The sequence below is a fragment of the Oncorhynchus tshawytscha genome, linkage group LG13 (genome assembly GCF_018296145.1).
Source record: "Oncorhynchus tshawytscha isolate Ot180627B linkage group LG13, Otsh_v2.0, whole genome shotgun sequence".
In the NCBI taxonomy this organism is placed as follows: Eukaryota; Metazoa; Chordata; class Actinopteri; order Salmoniformes; family Salmonidae; genus Oncorhynchus; species Oncorhynchus tshawytscha.
This window is the reverse complement of record NC_056441.1, coordinates 5,356,549-5,375,350: the sequence shown is the minus strand read 5'-3', so window position 1 is coordinate 5,375,350 and position 18,802 is coordinate 5,356,549. Positions and strand designations below refer to the sequence as shown.

At 43.4% G+C, this 18,802-nt stretch overlaps 1 protein-coding gene across 1 annotated transcript in view; it reads left to right on the top strand.

The window, feature by feature from the left end:
• Positions 1-2,948: 2,948 nt before the first annotated feature.
• The window catches only part of LOC112239059 (regulating synaptic membrane exocytosis protein 3), a 73,332-nt gene continuing 57,478 nt past the window's right edge, over positions 2,949-18,802 (top strand). The window contains exon 1 of the mRNA XM_042295075.1: positions 2,949-3,177. The gene's annotated coding sequence lies outside the window, so the exon portion shown is untranslated. The remainder of the gene's footprint in view (positions 3,178-18,802) is intronic.

Below are 18,802 nucleotides of genomic sequence, written 5' to 3'. Positions count from 1 at the left end.
GTTAATGAGCTATAATCAGACTGGTTAATGATCTATAATCAGACTGGTTAATGATCTATAATCAGACTGGTTAATGAGCTATAATCAGACTGGTTAATGAGCTATAATCAGACTGGCTAATGATCTATAATCAGACTGGTTAATGAACTATAATCAGACTGGTTAATGATATACAATCAGACTGGTTAATGATCTATAATCAGTCTGGTTAATGATCTATAATCAGACTGGTTAATGAGCTGTAATCAGACTGGTTAATGATCTATAATCAGACTGGTTAATGATCTATAATCAGACTGGTTAATGATATATAATCAGACTGGTTAATGATCTATAATCAGACTGGTTAATGATCTATAATCAGACTGGTTAATGATCTATAATCAGACTGGTTAATGAGCTGTAATCAGACTGGTTAATGATCTATAATCAGACTGGTTAATAATGATCTATAATCAGACTGGTTAATGATCTATAATCAGCCTGGTTAATGATCTATAATCAGACTGGTTAATAAGATTTGATTGTTGATTTTGGAAAAGAATCCACCCTCACTTGGCCCCGCCCCACCTACTTAGCCAATCAAACTGCGTATTTTTTATTAAACACTATGTCCTAAATAGTATGTGCCGATTAGTAAACAGTATGCTGTTTAAGACTGGTTAATGACGCTAGTATGGGTAATGGGACAATCAGACTGGTTAATGTGTATAATGGCCTTGCTAGTCTATAATCAGTACCTGTCACCTGTAATCCCTCCAGTTATATATATAATTCAGAAAGGTTAATGATCTAAATACTGCATGATACCATACCATGCCATGACTGGTTAATGATCATAAGCTAACTGGGTTAAAGTGAATAGCATTAGTGTTCTATAACAGACTGGTTAATAATGATCTATAATCAGACTGGTTAATGATCTATAACACACTGGTTAATGATCATAATCAGACTGGTTAATAAGATTTGATTGTTGACACAAAGAACACACACACACACACACACACACACACACACCACTTAGCCAACACACACACAGCGTATTTTTATTAAGGACATACAACTAGTAGGGTCCAGATGTCTTAACCAAGTGGTATATGCTGTGCTCTCATTGGGTAGCGAGATGACAGTTTAATATTCTAGTTGAGGTCATATTTAATAAGGACTGTCTGTTTGCCAACCCTGGTTGTTTCTACTTCAGCTAAATGATGCTGGAGCAGCTTCTTCAACTAGACCACTAGTGCCTTGTCAGATGCTGAACACCCGACTCCTCTGGACCCACCAGGGAGAGATACAAGTAAACAGGAGAGAGAACTCTTATTAAATTACCCTCCCAGGGCTGATCAGTATTATAAGTAGTAGTAGGCCTGTCAGTGTTGGCTGAAAGGAGGTTCAACCGTCAGTGTTGGCCGAAAGGAGATTCACCTGTCAGTGTTGGCTGAAAGGAGGTTCACCTGTCAGTGTTGGCTGAAAGGAGATTCACCTGTCAGTGTTGGCTGAAAGGAGATTCACCTGTCAGTGTTGGCTAGGTTCACCTGTCAGTGTTGCTGAAAGGAGATTCACCTGTCAGTGTTGGTTGAAAGCTGTTCACCTGTCAGTGTTGGCTGAAAGGAGGTTCACCTGTCAGTGTTGGCTGAAAGGAGGTTCACCTGTCAGGGTGTTGGCTTAAAGGAGGTTCACCTGTCAGTGTTGGTGAAAGGAGATTCACCTGTCAGTGTTGGCTGAAAGGAGATTCACCTGTCAGTGTTGGCTGAAAGGAGATTCACCTGTCAGTGTTGGCTGAAAGGAGATTCACCTGTCAGTGTTGGCTGAAAGGAGGTTCACCTGTCAGTGTTGGCTGAAAGGAGGTTCACCTGTCAGTGTTGGCTGAAAGGAGGTTCACCTGTCAGTGTTGGCTGAAAGGAGGTTCACCTGTCAGTGTTGGCTGAAAGGAGGTTCACCTGTCAGTGTTGGCTGAAAGGAGGTTCACCTGTCAGTGTTGGCTGAAAGGAGGTTCACCTGTCAGTGTTGGCTGAAAGGAGATTCACCTGTCAGTGTTGGCTGAAAGGAGGTTCACCTGTCAGTGCTGGCTGAAAGGAGATTCACCTGTCAGTGCTGGCTGAAAGGAGGTTCACCTGTCAGTGTTGGCTGAAAGGAGGTTCACCTGTCAGTGTTGGCTGAAAGGAGGTTCACCTGTCAGTGTTGGCTGAAAGGAGGTTCACCTGTCAATGCTGGCTGAAAGGAGGTTCACCTGTCAGTGTTGGCTGAAAGGAGGTTCACCTGTCAGTGTTGGCTGAAAGGAGGTTCACCTGTCAGTGTTGGCTGAAAGGAGGTTCACCTGTCAGTGTTGGCTGAAAGGAGGTTCAGCTGCTTTTCAAACACACCAGACCATTTTTTTCCTCGATTTCCCCACACCGGCCAAATTTTCCTTGATTGTTATTAGTAAAACAATTATAATTTTGCTTAAAAAACAACAACAAGTTTGACAGGCCCGCTGTGTTTAAAAATGGACCAGCCCAAATGCCAGATGGTGAGTCTGCCCCTGATCCCCACCCTTCCTTGTAGCCTATTAGCCTGTTATCCTGCAAGCACTGCCCGTTTGGTCCAGCTCCTCCCTCATGCCAATGGAATAGTTTGTCAGGTGAGAGTAACCATGGAGATTATTTAGCTAGGAGGGAGAATGAAGGAGAGAGAGAGAGAGTGGGAGGAAATCTCTCTCTGTAGCCTATTCCTTCCCACAGTACCGCGTTTTACCGCTAGGCTTACTACAAACTCGAGAGTAGGTCGAGCACAATAGCATCCCTTCTGCATGCCTCTTATTGCGCGCCTCTCCGTTCCTCCACCTCTCTCTCTCTCTCTCTCTCTCTCTCTCTCTCTCTCTCTCTCTCTCTGTCTCTCTGTCTCTCTCTCTCTCTCTCTCTCTCTCTCTCTCTCTCTCTCTCTCTCTCTCTCTCTCTCTCTCTCTCTCTGTCTCTCTCCCTCCCTCCCTCCAGTTGCTCCCGCTGCGCCTTGTGGATTCAGAGACACCAGCAAACCGAGAACCGTTGACAAGCATCGTTATCCTCACGCACCACCAGCAAAACCCCAAATATAATCCAAAATATGACATTCTTAACGATACAGCAGAAACAACCCGTGATTTGACAACTTCTGACAATCGATTTACAGTCCGTTAGACGCTCGTAGCTGTAAACGGTAAGTGAATTGTTTTTGATTCTGCATTTCATGTTCATTTGAAGAAATGATCCGGTTATTTCCTATACCGCACCTGCTCCGGTTTCATAAACAGATGGTGCGCTATGATAATGACAATATTGATGCTGATTAAATCTCGTTTAGAATTGTTTTTGTTGCTGCTGATTAGGCTATAGCTTGACTACCGTGGATAAACATAGCCCGACGTTTTATTAAAACGCTGGATAGTACAGCAAACAAGCCTGCAGCTTTTAATTAGTTGGTATCTGTTTGGATTTGTTTTATGCTAATATTTCAATTTTTTTTATGGATGATTTTTTTTTACCGTAGGCCATTGCATTTAATATGATCAGATCACGGATGGTTGTATTGTTGCCACCACCAAGGAATCGTAGCCAATGATGTGTATACATACCCTAGAGATTTATTTATATGTATTGGCCATTGCAGTCTTTGAAGCCGCTGGTCGGCCATATTGGTACTCCCCAGTAAGGGACAGTCCTCCGTAGGAATGAATTGAATTCTACAGTATTTCAATTAAATGTTTCATGGACAAAATGACATCTTTTTTTAGGTATTTAGTAACATTAGTAATCCCAAGCATTTGTACTTTTAGGAAAACATTTTGATTTCATTTTTCTTCTTGCCTTTAGCTCCTACACTATAATTTTTGAGCTAAGAAAATGTCAATGGTGGCTAAGTGTCAAGATGGAGGCATGGCGGCGACATCACGGCACCACTTGTCTAGTGAAAATATAAATCATTGATCATAGCCTTTTGCCTTTCTTTCCTGAACAAGCTCATGAGGGAGACTCAGTCATTTACAAGGCATATTGACTAACTTCTTAGTTACCACTGTATGTGTCTGCAGTTGCTTTTCTCCTCCATTAATGAGGGGGTTTATGGACATAGAAAACAGTAGCATTGGTATCCGAAATGTAGGCTATTTTGTGAAATGTTATAATTTATTTTCAGATAAAACCTGCTACCATGCGCACTCATGCAATACAGCCTGACCAGTGAGCAAAAGACATTGGAAATACATAATTTTGGTTGAAACAACATCTATGCAAGGTGTTGTGCTCCCTGGGTAGATTTATCTATCTATCTACTTATCTATCTATCTACTTATCTATCTATCTACTTATCTATCTTGACAGTTGATCTTTTACTTACCCTGTGTAGCCTACTCTCCAAAACAGTTCTGCCGGCAGATATTCAGATGGCCGACTAGAGTCATTCGTTTGTGATGTTGAAACAATGCCTAAGTAATATCGCCCACCAGGAGGTTTTCCATAATAAGGAGAGACAATGAGACTGACCCAATAGGGAGAGACAATGAGACTGACCCAATACGGAGAGACAATGAGACTGTTTTCCATAATAAGGAGAGACAATGAGACTGACCCAATAGGGAGAGACATACCAGTAAGCCAGGAGAGACAATGAGACTGATCCAATAAGGAGAGACAATGAGACTGATCCAATAAGGAGAAACTATAAGACTGATCCAATAAGGAGAGACAATGAGACTGATCCAATAAGGAGAAACTATAAGACTGATCCAATAAGGAGAGACATTGAGACTGATCCAATAAGGAGAGACAATGAAACTGATCCAATAAGGAGAGACAATGAGACTGATCCAATAAGGAGAGACAATGAGACTGATCCAATAAGGAGAGACAATGAGACTGATCCAATAAGGAGAAACTATAAGACTGATCCAATAAGGAGAGACAATGAGACTGATCCAATAAGGAGAGACAATGAGACTGATCCAATAAGGGGAGAAGACTATAAGACTGACCCAATAAGGAGAGACAATGAGATTGAGACTGACTGACCCAATAAGGAGAGACAAAGACTGACCCAATAGGGAGAGCTGAGATGAGATCATGACCGACAATTAATATCCCTGACAATGAGGGAGAAGTTTGATAAGACTGATCCAGACATTTGATCCAATGACAATGAAACTAAATAAAAACACACTATAAGACTGATCCAATAAGGAGAGACAAACTGTTCCAATAAGGAGAAACTATAAGATGATCCAATACAATGAAATATATACAGACAATAAGGAGAAACTAGCTGCTGAGAAGATCACACTGTGAAGTTTGATTGCAGCTTTGTGAAGACAAACCTAGAGATCATACTACAGACACTAGCTGCAGAAACACACTGTGGTTGGAGAAGACAACTCAACTGAAGGTGTAAACGTGTGTTTGTGTGCGTGTGTGTGTGTGTGTGTGTGTGTGTGTGTGTGTGTGTGTGTGTGTGTGTGTGTGTGTGTGTGTGTGTGTGTGTGTGTGTGTGTGTGTGTGTGTGTGTTTGTGTGTGTGTGTGTGTTGGCCTTGCTGAAGTTTTGGCAGAGAGGAGACTGGCATTAGAGTCCAGAGGCAGGAGGAGACCACTAAACACACACAACACAATACAACAACAACACAACAACAACCCAACGCAACACACACACAATGCAACACACACGCCTGAATTGCGGGTGATCTCTGTAGAAACAAGCAACACCTGAATTGTGGGTGATCTCTGTAGAAACAAGCAACACCTGAATTGCGGGTGATCTCTCTAGAAACAAGAAACACCTGAATTGCGGGTGATCTCTCTAGAAACAAGCAACATTTTCACTAAGCCAGTAGTCAGGCATGAATAACAAAATCTCTCTGTGCGTCCTCTAAAACACAACTCAGCCAAGCAGCACTTGCTTCTTGACACAATGCCGCTTAATCCGGAAGCCAGCCGCACCAATGTGTTGGAGGAAACGCCGTAGACCTGGCCGTACCTCGCCGTAGACCTGTCAGTATGTATTGCGTTGAAGTTCCTTAGACCATTGCACCATTCGCGAGGCCCTCTGCTTTGAAAGTTGATAAACTAATCTCACTTTTGAGAAGATAGCTCTTGAATGTTTTGGTGAACCTACTGGAGAACTCTACTTTGTCTACACCCATTCAGCATCGTTCACACCCTCTTAAGTCCTTAGCCCCGCCCATTCAGCATCGTTCGCACCCTCTTAAGTCCTTAGCCCTGCCCATTCAGCATCGTTCACACCCTCTTAAGTCCTTAGCCCCGCCCATTCAGCATCGTTCACACCCTCTTAAGTCCTTAGCCCTGCCCATTCAGCATTGTTCACACCCTTTTAAGTCCTTAGCCCCGCCCATCTCATTAAGGATTCACATGAGGTCATGTACTAAACAACCAATGATTTCAAGACTAAAGGCTGGTTTATACTACGTGTATCGACTGTTGTCGCCATGACATCATGAACATTCTATTGTCGTCATTCCTCAGTGATCTACACACAACACCCCATAATGACAAGTTGAAAACAAGTTTTTAGATTTTTTTTTAAATTAATTTATTAACATTTTTTTTTAAAACAGAAACCTTTCATAAGTATTCAGACCCTTTGCTATGAGACTCGAAATTGGAGGTGCATTTTCTTTCCATTGATCATCCTTGAGATGTTTCTACGACTTGATTAGAGTCCACCTGTGGTAAATTCAATTGATTGGACATGATTTGGAAAGGCACACACCTGTCTACAGTGCCTTCAGAAAGTATTCAGATCCCTTGAATTTTTTCACATTTTGTTATGATACAGCTTTATTCTAACATTTATTTTAATAGTTTTTCCCCTCATCAATCTACACACAATACCCCATAATGACAAAGCAAAACCGTTTTTTTGAATTTTTTAAATATATTTTTTAAACGAGCCACCCATTGCCTTGATGACAGCTTTGCACACTCTTGGCATTCTCTCAACCAGCTTCCCCTGGAATGCTTTTCCAACAGTCTTGAAGGAGGTCCCACATATGCTGAGCACTTTTTGGCTGTCCAACTCATACCAAACCATCTCAATTGGGTTGAGGTCAGGTGATTGTGGAGGCCAGGTCATCTGATGCAGAACTCCATCACTCTCCTTCTTGGTCAAATAGCCCTTACACAACCTGGACGTGTGTTTTGGGTTATTGTCCTGTTGAAAAACAAATCATAGTCCCACTAAGCGCAAACCAGATGGGATGGCATATCACTGCAGAATGCTGTGGTGGCCATGCTGGTTAAGTGTTCCTTGAATTCTAAATAAATCACAGACAGTGTCACCACCTCTTTATTTATGAATAATATAGAGATAAAACAGATGATGTTGCTGGAGGAATAAAGAGATAAAATGGATGATGAGATGATGTTGCTGGATAAGTAAAGAGATAAAACAGATGATGTTGCTGGATAAGTAAAGAGATAAAATAGATGATGAGATGATGTTGCTGGATAAGTAAAGAGATAAAACAGATGATGTTGCTGGATAAGTAAAGAGATAAAATAGATGATGAGATGATGTTGCTGGATAAGTAAAGAGATAAAACAGATGATGTTGCTGGATAAGTAAAGAGATAAAATAGATGATGAGATGATGTTGCTGGATAAGTAAAGAGATAAAACAGATGATGTTGCTGGAGGAATAAAGAGATCAAATGGATGATGAGATGATGTTGCTGGATAAGTAAAGAGATAAAACAGATGATGTTGCTGGAGGAATAAAGAGATAAAATAGATGATGAGATGATGTTGCTGGATAAGTAAAGAGAAAACAGATGATGTTGCTGGAGGAATAAAGAGATAAAATAGATGATGAGATGATGTTGCTGGATAAGAAAAGAGATAAAACAGATGATGTTGCTGGATAAGTAAATAGACTTTTGGGACACAATCCATGAGTATCCTAATCCTCTGTCCCAGTAGGCCTATTGAAAATGTAGCTAGAAGGTTCATTAACTAGGCCTCAATTTCTCATCTGGCTCCCTCCCTCCCTATCTCCCTCCCTATCTCTCTCCCTCCTTATCTCTCTCCCTCCCTCTATATATCTGGGTGTCAGTGGTGGAGAATCATACCCATTTAAAGGGGTAAAACTAGGCCTACACACTGTTTTAATGGAACAGCATTTAAACTACTGTGTGTCTTCGACCAGACGTCTATACTGTACAATCAAATCCCCTTCATGTACATATCAGTGATATCTTCAACCCTCCCATCTCTCTAGTACTGAGTTTGTCTTTCTTTCTTTCTCTATCTAGCAGGTTTCTGTTCCCTAACGTTGAATAATGCAGCAATGTTTTGGACCACCGTGTCTCTCTTCAGAGAAGTACACAGAAACATTCCCTTCGGAAACATAAATAACATTCACATCTTAACCCTTCATCTCTCCGTGTCCTCCCTCCACATATCCTCCTCCCTCCATGTATCATTAACTATCTCCTCTCCCACATCCTGGCACCTGAAATGTTTTTTTTTTTTACAGTCTGTTGGTCGCTGGACCAGCAGTGTGAAGGTCTGCGCTCAGACACGAATGAATGGTGGTCGTTACGTGAGAGAATGACTATAGGGTTCAGCAGGTACTTGCACTCAAACCATAAAAATTTAATAAGCCAGTCTGTTGTCGAGAGTCACCATGTTTATATGCACACCAATATATATTTCCACACCAATATGGAGGGGGATAGTGGGGGGATAGTGGGAGGGATAGTGGGAGGGATAGAGGGAGGGATAGTGGGAGGGATAGAGGGAGGGATAGTGGGAGGGATAGTGGGAGGGATAGAGGGAGGGATTGGGTAGCTAGGTTGAAGATATCTCCATAGGAGAGTGGTGGGCTAGGTTGAATATATCTCCATAGGAGAGTGGTGGGCTAGGTTGAATATGTCTCCATAGGAGAGTGGTGGGCTAGGTTGAATATGTCTCCATAGGGGAGAAGGTAGCTAGGTTGAATATGTCTCCATAGGGGAGAAGGTAGCTAGGTTGAATATGTCTTCATAGGAGAGTGGTGGGCTAGGTTGAATATATCTCCATAGGAGAGTGGTGGGCTAGGTTGAATATGTCTTCATAGGAGAGTGGTGGGCTAGGTTGAATATATCTCCATAGGAGAGTGGTGAAGGTTGAATATGTCTTCATAGGAGAGTGGTGGGCTAGGTTGAATATATCTTCATAGGAGAGTGGTGGGCTAGGTTGAATATGTCTTCATAGGAGAGTGGTGGGCTAGGTTGAATATGTCTTCATAGGAGAGTGGTGGGCTAGGTTGAATATGTCTTCATAGGAGAGTGGTGGGCTAGGTTAAATATGTCTTCATAGGGAGAAGGTTGCTAGGTTGAATATGTCTTCATAGGAGAGTGGTGGGCTAGGTTGAATATGTCTTCATAGGAGAGTGGTGGGCTAGGTTGAATATGTCTTCATAGGGAGAGTGGTGGGCTAGGTTGAATATGTCTTCATAGGAGAGTGGTGGGCTAGGTTGAATATGTCTTCATAGGGGAGAGTGGTAGCTAGGTTGAATATGTCTTCATCGGAGAGTGGTGGGCTAGGTTGAATATGTCTTCATAGGAGAGTGGTGGGCTAGGTTGAATATGTCTTCATAGGAGAGTAGGCAGCTTGAGAGGGGAGATGGTTGAGCCACATCTCTTGCATTCTTCTCTTTCTGTCTTCCAATTCCTTCTCCATTTTCTCTCTACCAGAGTTCAGACATATAAAGTTTGTACGTGAAAACTATTTGTGACTTGTTTCAGGCGTACAGTATGTATTACACAGGAGATGCATTTAAAAATATATATATTTTTATTATTTATTATTTATTAGCAGAAATACCTTCTGGAACGTGTGAACTTTCATGTACCTTAATAACAAACCTATAAATACGTATAAAATTGTTAAATGACCAGCCTTATTGGTTCAGAAAAAGACAGGGACCATGATTGGCTGAGATAATGAATGGGCTTGAAATGCGGGGAGATGAGTTTGGATTGGTCTGCCATGTAGCCTACTTCTGTCTATAACGTGAGCTGCTCAGTAATGGTGTTTTCTGCCACGTCGTTTTTTAAACAGATATAACATTTATTAGATGATACATCCTACTACATAGGTTTTTCTGTGTTCACTCATACATAAAAGGAGGGCTTGAGCTGCTGGCAGATCAAATACACAGCTGGAACGCCGATTCAGCTGTTTACACATCCCAATAATTTGAACGTTTGCTCAGAAAATCAGCAAATGCTTACTTTGATTTTAACCGTACACCGATTAAGATAAGCAGAGTAATGTGTTTATATGCTTTTTCCCCGTAGATAATCAGATTCATATCTAATTATTACACGGAACCCAAACCGGCTGCGCGCCTACGCCATGGTGCATACACCTATTTTGTCCCCCTACCCCAAACGTGACCATGACACGCATGTTAAATTATCAAAACAAACTCTGAACCAATGATATTCATTTGGGGACAGGTCAAAAAGCATTAAACATTTATGGCAATTTAGCTAGTTAGCTTGCACTCGCTAGATAATTTGTCCTATTTAGCTAGCTTGCTGTTCATAGCTAATCTGTCCTGGGATATAAACATTGAGTTGTTATTTTACCTGAAATGCACAAGGTCCTCTACTCCGAAAATGTATCCACACATAAAACGGTCAACCGAATCGTTTCTAGTCATCTCTCCTCCTTCCAGGCTTTTTCATCTTTGAACTTATATGGTGATTGGCATCTAAACTTTCATAGTATTACCATGACAACCAACAACACAGTTCGTCTTTCAATCACCCACGTGGGTATAACCAATGAGGAGATGGCACGTGGGTACCTGCTTCTATAAACCAATGAGGTGATGGGAGAGGCAGGACAGCGCGATCTGCATCAGAAATAGAAAGGACAGACTCTCGAGCAGTGTGGGTGCAATAATTGAATAACATACATTTCTACATTTATTTTGCAACGCAAAATATGGTATTATTGGGTATTATTGGTCAGAGTATTAGTGTGCATGTAAACATACTCAATTAAAAAATGAAGTGGAACTGGCTTTGAGTTGATGTTGAGGGCCCTAGAAATAAATAAAAAGACAAGAGAAGAAAAGAGGTTGTAGGAGAGGGGGAAGGATGGGGGAGAGGGGGAAGGTTGGAGGAGAGGGGGAAGGATGGGGGAGAGGGGGAAGGTTGGAGGAGAGGGGGAAGGTTGGAGGAGAGGGGGAAGGATGGGGGAGAGGGGGAAGGATGGAGGAGAGGGGGAAGGTTGGAGGAGAGGGGGAAGGATGGGGAGAGGGGGAAGGATGGAGGAGAGGGGGAAGGATGGAGGAGAGGGGGAAGGATGGGGAGAGGGGGAAGGATGGAGGAGAGGGGGAAGGATGGAGGAGAGGGGGAAGGATGGGGGAGAGGGGGAAGGATGGAGGAGAGGGGAAGGTTGGAGGAGAGGGGGAAGGATGGAGGAGAGGGGAAGGATGGAGGAGAGGGGGAAGGATGGAGGAGAGGGGGAAGGTTGGAGGAGAGGGGGAAGTTGGAGGAGAGGGGGAAGTTGGAGGAGTTGGAGGAGAGGGGGAAGGATTGAGGAGAGGGGGAAGGATGGAGGAGAGGGGGAAGGATGGGGGAGAGGGGGAAGGATGGAGGAGAGGGGGAAGGATGGAGGAGAGGGGGAAGGATGGAGGAGAGGGGGAAGGTTGGAGGAGAGGGGGAAGGATGGGGAGAGGGGGAAGGTTGGAGGAGAGGGGGAAGGATGGAGGAGAGGGGGAAGGATGGAGGAGAGGGGGAAGGATGGAGGAGAGGGGGAAGGTTGGAGGAGAGGGGAGAAGTTGGAGGAGAGGGGGAAGTTGGAGGAGTTGGAGGAGAGGGGGAAGGATTGAGGAGAGGGGGAAGGATGGAGGAGAGGGGGAAGGATGGAGGAGAGGGGGAAGGATGGAGGAGAGGGGGAAGGATGGAGGAGAGGGGGAAGGATGGAGGAGAGGGGGAAGGTTGGAGGAGAGGGGGAAGGATGGGGGAGAGGGGGAAGGTTGGAGGAGAGGGGGAAGGATGGAGGAGAGGGGGAAGGATGGAGGAGAGGGGGAAGGTTGGAGGAGAGGGGGGAAGTTGGAGGAGAGGGGGAAGTTGGAGGAGTTGGAGGAGAGGGGGAAGGATTGAGGAGAGGGGGAAGGATGGGGGAGAGGGGGAAGGATGGGAGAGAGGGGGAAGGATGGAGGAGGGGGAAGGATGGGGGAGGGGGAAGTTGGAGGAGGGGGAAGGATGGGGGGAGTGGGGGAAGGATGGGGGAGAGGGGGAAGGTTGGAGGAGTGGGGGAAGGTTGGAGGGAGGGGAAGGTTGGAGGGGAGAGGGGGAAGGATGGGGAGAGGGGGGAAGGTTGGAGGAGAGGGGGAAGGTTGGAGGAGAGGGGGAAAGTTGGAGGAGAGGGGGAAAGTTGGAGGAGAGGGGGAAGGTTGTAGGAGAGAGGGAAGGATGGAGGAGAGGAGAAGGTTGGAGGAAGAGGGGAAGATTGGAGGAGGAGGGGGAGGATGGAGGAGAGGGTGAAGGTTGAAGGAGAGGGAAGGTTGGAGGAGAGGAGAAGGTTGGAGGAAGAGGGGAAGAGAGGGGGAAGGATGGGGGAGAGGGGGAAGGATGGGGAAGAGGGGGAAGGTTGAGGGAGAGGGGGAAGGTTGGAGGAGAGGGGGAAGGTTGGAGGAGAGGAAAGGTTGGAGGAGAGGGGGAAGTGGAAAATATTGATGCACTTGAAAGCTGCAGCTTGTCCCCCCCCCCCACCCCTCTCTGTCTCACTCTCTGTCTCTCTCTGTGTCTCTCTCTCTCTCTCTCTCTCTCTCTCTCTCTCTCTCTCTCCCTGTCTCTGTCTCTGACTCTCTCTCTGACTCTCTGTCTCTGTCTCTGACTCTCTCTCTCTCTGTCTCTCTCTCGCTCTCTCTCTCTCTCTGACTCTCTCTCCCTGTCTCTGTCTCTGACTCTCTCTCTCTCTCTGTCTCTCTCTCTCTCTCTCTCTGTCTCTCTCTGTCTCTCTCTGTCTCTCTCTCCCTTCTCTCTCTGTCTCTCTCTCTCTCTGTCTCTCTCTCTGTCTCTCTCCCTCTCTCTCTCTGTCTCTCTCTCTGTCCTTCTCCCTGTGTCTCTCTCTCTCTGTCTCTCTCTGTCTCTGTCTCTCTCTCTCTCTGTCTCTCTCTCTGTCTCTCTCTCTGTCTCTCTCCCTCTCTCTCTCTCTCTGTCTCTCTCCCTGTCTCTCTCCCTGTGTCTCTATCTCGATCTAATTTTCAATTTAATTATAAGGGCTTTATTGTCATAGGAAACATGTGTTTTCATTGCCAAAGCAGGTGAAGTAGATAATAAACAAAAGTGAAATAAACAATACAAATTAATAGTGAACATTACACTCACAAAAGTTCCACAAGAACAAAGATGTTTCAAACATCATGTTATTTGTTAAAGTACAAAGGGGAAAATAAATAAACATAAATATATGTTGTATTTACAATAGTGTTTGTTCTTCACTGTGCAACAGGTCTCAAATATTGCTGCTGTGATGTCACAATGTGGCCTTTCACCCAATAGATATTGAAGTTTTCAAAATTGGATTTGTTTTCAAATTCTTTGTGGGTCTCTGTAATCATACATTTGGCAGTAGGTTAGGATGTGCAGCTCAGTTTCCAGTTTTGTGGGCACATAGCCTGTCTTCTCTTGACAAAAGCTTGCTTGAGGGACTCTTCTCCAGGTTCATCTCTCTGTAGGGGGGGGGTGGCTTTATTATGGAAGGTTTGGGAATCGCTTCCATTTAGGTGGTTGTAGAATTTAACGCCTCTTTTCTGGATTTTGATAATTAGCAGGTATCGGCCTAATTCTGCTCTGCATGCATTATTTGGTGTTTTAGGTTGTAGGCTATTTTGGCAGAATTCTGCTTGTAGAGTCCCATATTGTGAATTATTGGTTGGTGAGCGGACCCCAGACCTCACAACCATCAAGGGCAATGGGTTCTATAACTGATTCAAGTATTTGTAGCCAAATCCTAATTGGTATGTTGAAATGTATGTTCCTTTTGATGGCATAGAATGCCCTTCTTGCCTTGTCTCTCAGATCGTTCACAGCTTTGTGGAAGTTACCTGTGGTGCTGATGTTTAGGCCAAGGTATGTATAGTTTTTTGTGTGCTCTAGGGCAACAGTGTCTAGATGGAATTTGTATTTGTGGTCCTGGTGACTGGACCTTTTTTGGAACACCATTATTTTGGTCTTACTGAGATTTACTGTCAGGGCCCAGGTCTGACAGAATCTGTGCATAAGATCTTGGTGCTGCTGTAGGCCCTCCTTGCTTGGGGACAGAAGCACAAGATCATCAGCTTTTTTTGAAATCAACAAAGCATGAGAAGACTTTGCCTTTGACTTTGTTTCGGTTTGTTTGGTTGTCAATTCCGGTGTGCAGGGTGAAAACGTGGTCTGTTGTACGGTAATTTGGTAAAAAGCCAATTTGACATTTGCTCAGTACATTGTTTTCATTGAGGAAATGTACGAGTCTGCTGTTAATGATAATGCAGAGGATTTTCCCAAGGTTGCTGTTGATACATATTCCACGGTAGTTATTGGGGTCAAATTTGTCTCCACTTTTGTGGATTGTGGTGATCAGTCCTTGGTTCCAAATACTGGGGAAGATGCCAGAGCTAAGTATGATGTTAAAGAGTTTTAGTATAGCCAATTGGAATTTGTTGTCTGTATATTTGATCATTTCATTGCGGATACCATCAACACCACAGGCCTTTTTTTGTGTTGGAGGGTATTTATTTTGTCCTGTAACTCATTCAATGTAAATGGAGAATCCAGTGGGTTCTGGTAGTCTTTAATAGTTGATTCTAAGATCTGTATTTGATCATGTATATGTTTTTGCTGTTCTTTGTTATAGAACCAAAAAGATTGGAGAAGTGGTTTACCTATACATCTCTGTTTTGGATAGATAATTCTTCATGTTGTTGTTTGTTTAGTGTTTTCCAATTTTCCCAGAAGTGGTTAGAGTCTATGGATTCTTCAATTACATTGAGCTGATTTCTGACATGCTGTTCCTTCTTTTTCCGTAGTGTATTTCTGTATTGTTTTAGTGATTCACCATAGTGAAGGCGTAGACTCAGGTTTTCTTGGTCTCTATGTCTTTGGTTGAATCATTTTCTCAATTTCTTTCTTAGGTTTTTGCATAGGTTTTTGCATTCTTCATAAACCATTCATTTTTTTAGGTTGAAATTTCTAGATTTGATAGTGAAGCTGAGAGGTCAAAAATACTGTTTACATTTTCTACTGCCCAGTTTACACCTTCACTATTACAGTGAAACCTTTTGTCCAGGAAATTGTCTGGAATTTGATGTTGCTTAATAGATTTTTGGTACATTTCTACACTACATTCCTTCCATCTATATCATTTCTTAATGTTACTCAGTTCCTTTGGCTTTGATGCCTCGTGATTGATTATTGCTCTGTTCAAGTAGACTGTGATTTTGCTGTGGTCTGATAGGGGTGTCAGTGGGCTGACTGTGAACACTCTGAGAGACTCTGGGTTGAGGTCAGTGATAAAGTAGTCTACAGTACTACTACCAAGAGATGAGCTATAGGTGTAGCTACCATAGGAGTCCCCTCGAAACCTACCATTGACTATGTACATACCCAGTGTGCGACAGAGCTGCAGGAGTTGTAACCTGTTTTTTGTTGGTTATGTTGTCATTGTTGTGCCTATGGGGGCATATGTGGGAGGGAATGCTGTCACCTCCAGGCAGGTGTTTGTCCCCCTGTGTGCTGAGGGTGTCAGGTTCTTGTCCAGTTCTGGTATTTAGGTCGCCACAGACTAGTACATGTCCCTGAGCTTGGAAATGATTTATTTATTTTTCCCTCAGATTACACAGATCCACAAAGAATTAGAAAACAAACCCAATTTTGATCAACTCCCATATCTACTGGGTGAAATACCACAGTGTGCCATCACAGCAGCAAGATGTGTGACCTGTTGCCACAAGAAAAGGGCAACCAGTGAAGAACAAACACCATTGTAAATACAACCCATATTTATATTTATTTATTTTCCCTTTTGTACTTTAACTATTTGCACATTATTACAACACTGTATATATATAATATGACATTTGAAATGTCTTTATTATTTTGGAACTTCTGTGAGTGTATGTTTACTGTTCAATTTTATTATATATATAGATATTCACTTTTGTATATTATCTACTTCACCTGCTTGGCAATATGTTTCCCATGCCAATAAAGCCCCTTGAATTGAAATTGAATTGAAATTGAATTGAATTGACAGAGAGAGAGAGAGAGAGAGAGAGAGAGAGTAGAGAAAAAGAGATTGAGAGAGAGGGAGAGGGAGAGTAGAGAAAGAGAGAGAGAGGGAGAGTAGAGAGAGAGAGAGAGAGAGAGAGGTAGAGTAGAGAGAGTAGAGAGAGAGTATATAAGTAATATCCTCAGTGTACAACATAGTAGAGAGAGAGAGTAGAGAGAGAGAGTAGAGCGAGTAGAGAGAGAGAGTAGAGAGAGCAAGAGAGAGAGAGTCATTGTGATTGTGTTTGTTCATTTGTTCATGTTGACCTGAGCAAGTTTGCTTTTTTCTGCGTGAAGTACTTGTTTGCGTGTGTGTATGCAGCATTCTGTGTGAGTACTGACACGGTGAGCAGCGTCATTTGCTTTGCTGATAACAACAGTCAATGTGTCAATAGACAGAACTAACAAAAAGAGGAGTAATGGGAGAATCGGAGAGACAATTCACGAAATGGGACAAACACCAATTTGAGACTCTGCATGCAGAACTCTCTGTGTTCTGTTCTGCAGAAATATCCTCCGTGTACAACGTAGAACACCAAATAATGCATGCGGTTTTATGGCGGTTTTGGAGCAGTGGCTGCTTCCCTGCTGAGCGGCCTTTCAGGTTATGTCAATATAGGACTCGTTTTACTGTGGATATAGATATATATATAGATACTTTTGTACCTGTTTCCTCCAGGATCTTCACAAGGTCCTTTGCTGTTGTTCTGGGATTGATTTGCACTTTTTGCCCCAAAGTATGTTCATCTCTAGGAGACAGAACGCGCCTTTTATTTCATTTTATTTATTTCACCTTTATTTAACCAGATAGGCAAGTTGAGAACAAGTTCTCATTTACAATTGCGACCTGGACAAGATAAAGCAAAGCAGTTCAACACATACAACGACACAGAGTTACACATGGAGTAAAACAAACATACAGTCAATAATACAGTATAAACAAGTCTATATACAATGTGAGCAAATGAGGTGAGAAGGGAGGGAAAGGCAAAAAAAAAGGCCATGGTGGCAAAGTAAATACAATATAGCAAGTAAAACACTGGAATGGTAGTTTTGCAATGGAAGAATGTGCAAAGTAGAAATAAAAATAATAGGGTGCAAAGGAGCAAAATAAATAAATAAATTAATTAAATTACAGTAGGCAAAGAGGTAGTTGCTTGGGCTAAATTATAGGTGGGCTATGTACAGGTGCAGTAATCTGTGAGCTGCTCTGACAGTTGGTGCTTAAAGCTAGTGAGGGAGATAAGTGTTTCCAGTTTCAGAGATTTTTGTAGTTCGTTCCAGTCATTGGCAGCAGAGAACTGGAAGGAGAGGCGGCCAAAGAAATAATTGGTTTTGGGGGTGACTAGAGAGATATACCTGCTGGAGCGTGTGCTACAGGTGGGAGATGCTATGGTGACCAGCGAGCTGAGATAAAGGGGGACTTTACCTAGCAGGGTCTTGTAGATGACATGGAGCCAGTGGGTTTGGCGACGAGTATGAAGCGAGGGCCAGCCAACGAGAGCGTACAGGTGCAGTGGTGGGTAGTGTATGGGGCTTTGGTGACAAAACGGATTGCACTGTGATAGACTGCATCCAATTTGTTGAGTAGGGTATTGGAGGCTATTTTGTAAATGACATCGCCAAAGTCGAGGATTGGTAGGATGGTCAGTTTTACAAGGGTATGTTTGGCAGCATGAGTGAAGGATGCTTTGTTGCGAAATAGGAAGCCAATTCTAGATTTAACTTTGGATTGGAGATGTTTGATATGGGTCTGGAAGGAGAGTTTACAGTCTAACCTGACACCTAAGTATTTGTAGTTGTCCACGTATTCTAAGTCCAGAGTAGTGATGTTGGACAGGCGGGTAGGTGCAGGTAGCGATCGGTTGAAGAGCATGCATTTAGTTTTACTTGTATTTAAGAGCAATTGGAGGCCACAGAAGGAGAGTTGTATGGCATTGAAGCTTGCCTGGAGGGTTGTTAACACAGTGTCCAAAGCAGGGCCGGAAGTATACAGAATGGTGTCGTCTGCGTAGAGGTGGATCAGAGACTCACCAGCAGCAAGAGCGACCTCATTGATGTATACAGAGAAGAGAGTCGGTCCAAGAATTGAACCCTGTGGCACCCCCATAGAGACTGCCAGAGGTCCGGACAGCAGACCCTCCGATTTGACACACTGAACTCTATCAGAGAAGTAGTTGGTGAACCAGGCGAGGCAATCATTTGAGAAACCAAGGCTGTCGAGTCTGCCGATGAGGATGTGGTGATTGACAGAGTCGAAAGCCTTGGCCAGATCAATGAATACGGCTGCACAGTAATGTTTCTTATCGATGGCGGTTAAGATATCGTTTAGGACCTTGAGCGTGGCTGAGGTGCACCCATGACCAGCTCTGAAACCAGATTGCATAGCAGAGAAGGTATGGTGAGATTCGAAATGGTCGGTAATCTGTTTGTTGACTTGGCTTTTGAAGACCTTAGAAAGGCACGGTAGGATAGATATAGGTCTGTAGCAGTTTGGGTCAAGAGTGTCCCCCTTTTGAAGAGGG